The 2,083-nt window shown below is 41.3% G+C and overlaps 1 protein-coding gene across 4 annotated transcripts in view; it reads left to right on the top strand.

The window, feature by feature from the left end:
- Positions 1–2,083, top strand: part of Epb41l4a (erythrocyte membrane protein band 4.1 like 4A) — a 276,057-nt gene that overhangs the window by 220,120 nt on the left and 53,854 nt on the right. The window lies entirely within an intron of this gene.

Below are 2,083 nucleotides of genomic sequence, written 5' to 3'. Positions count from 1 at the left end.
GTCCTGGAACTCACTATATAGACCAGGCTGGCCTTGAACTCACAGAGTTCTCTCTGCCTCTGCCTCCCGAGTGCTGGGATGAAAGGTGTGAGCCACCATGCCTGGCTCATTTTTTTAATATTATTATTTTGAACTCAGTATAAGCTCTGTAAGACATAAAATTGAATGAGTTTTTAACCCTCGAAAAAGATCTCCATTTCATTCTAAAATATACTGTTTATTAGAGCAAGACTCATTGTTTTTTGCTGCTAACTCTGAGATGTTGGCGTATGAGTCTCTAATCTGTATGTGTCTGATTATTACTAGTCAAAATTGTTTGCACTCAGATCCTTGGTGCCTGTGTATGTCTATGAAGTCATTGGGTAGATTTCAGTGGTAATGTTCATCACCTCTATTATTTATTATTTTTATTTTATGTGTATGAGTGTATTGCCTGCATGTAGGTAAGTGCACCCGTGTCGTGCAATGCCCGTGGAGGACAGAAGAGGCTGTTGGATTCCCTGGAACTGGAGTTATGGACAGTTGTTAGCTGCCATGTGGGTGCTGGGATTCAAACCCAGGTCTTCTGCAAGAACAGCCAGTGTTCTTAACTGCTGAGCCATCTCTCCAGCCCCATGTTTTTACGTTTAAAATGAGGTAATATTAGTATCTATTTTATAAGGTTATTTTGAGGATTACATGAGTAAATACATGTGGGCTGCTTACAACACTGCCTGGTACATAGTAAGCATTCACTAGGTATTAGCATTTGTTAGTCTTTCCAACTGTCTCCACCGCACAAATACTCAGCATTCATTAGTGATGAATGTGCACTGGATTCAGGGACTCTGACTGTGGAGACACCATTTTATGGGTAACCCTGGGGAAGACACAGCCGCCTGCCACATGTATTTGATTGAGCATGGCCTATCAGCATCCTTCTTGACTGGCTGCCCCTGCTCATCCAAACTGCCTCATCATATTGAGGTGTATGCTGGAGAAGAGGCATCACTGGAGCCACAGGTCTCAGTCTGTAGGCTGCTCAGCCTCTGCCTGAGATCAGAAGCCAGACAGCTTTACTTTGATCAGAAATCCCTGCAGAGTGTCTGCTATGGGCTCCCTCTGCTGGTCCGTCTAGCATGTATGCAAATCTGTGTAATAGACTTAAAATTCTGCTCTAAGGTTTGAGGCATGATCCACAAACAATATATTTGGATTTTCTTTTTGTATATGAATGTACATGTTACACCTACATTACTGTATTTGCCATTTGCACTATAAGCTGGGATGTTCTCATAGATTTCAGTTTTGGGGGAGTTTGGTGTGCTTACAGCGGTGTCTGTCATGATATGCTGAGAAACTTCACAGCATTGTTCTCAAGAACTGATTATTACCCTTTATATTCCAATATATGGTTCTAAATATCTTAGAATCTTATTTTTACAGTCTATAGTAAAGGATATTCATGATGTAGGGACTTATTAACTCTTGAAGTCCTAGAAGGTCATAGCTTAGACCCCTAGGGCAATATTATGTTGAAGTTAGTATGTAATATGTCAGGTTGTAGTCTGAGAAAGTAATATCTCAGGGTGATCGGGTGGTTGATTTTTTTTTATTTGGAATTATAATCTTTCAATAAAATGTGTTTTTAAGTCCGTAAGATTGTTTTTTTTTTTTTTTTTTTTTTTGTCTTTTTGAGACAGGGTCTCCCTGTAGCCCCAGCTGTCCTGGAACTCACTATGTAGACCAGGCTGGTCTTGACCCCATAGAGACCCACCTGCCTCTGCCTCCTGAGTGCTGGGATTAAAGGCGTGCACCACCATGCCCGGCAAGATTGTATTTTTTAAAAAAAATTATTTATTATTTTTATTTTATGTGTATGCATGTATTGCCTGCATGTAGGTAAGTGCACCCATGTTGTGCAATGCCCGCGGAGGTCAGAAGAGGCTGTTGGATCCCCTGGGACTGGAGTTACAGACAGTTGTTAGCTGCTGTGTGGTGCTATTTCTTCATTGCTATGACAAAATACTCTGGCCACTACCAACTTGGGGAGGAAAGGGTTTATTTAGCTTACATATCCTGGGTCACAGTTCATCCAGGAGCC

Source organism: Nannospalax galili, unplaced genomic scaffold (genome assembly GCF_000622305.1).
Source record: "Nannospalax galili isolate Female #2095 unplaced genomic scaffold, S.galili_v1.0 scaffold494, whole genome shotgun sequence".
Taxonomy (NCBI): Eukaryota; Metazoa; Chordata; class Mammalia; order Rodentia; family Spalacidae; genus Nannospalax; species Nannospalax galili.
Note: the sequence above shows the minus strand (reverse complement) of the source record. Positions and strands in the feature narration are given on the sequence as shown.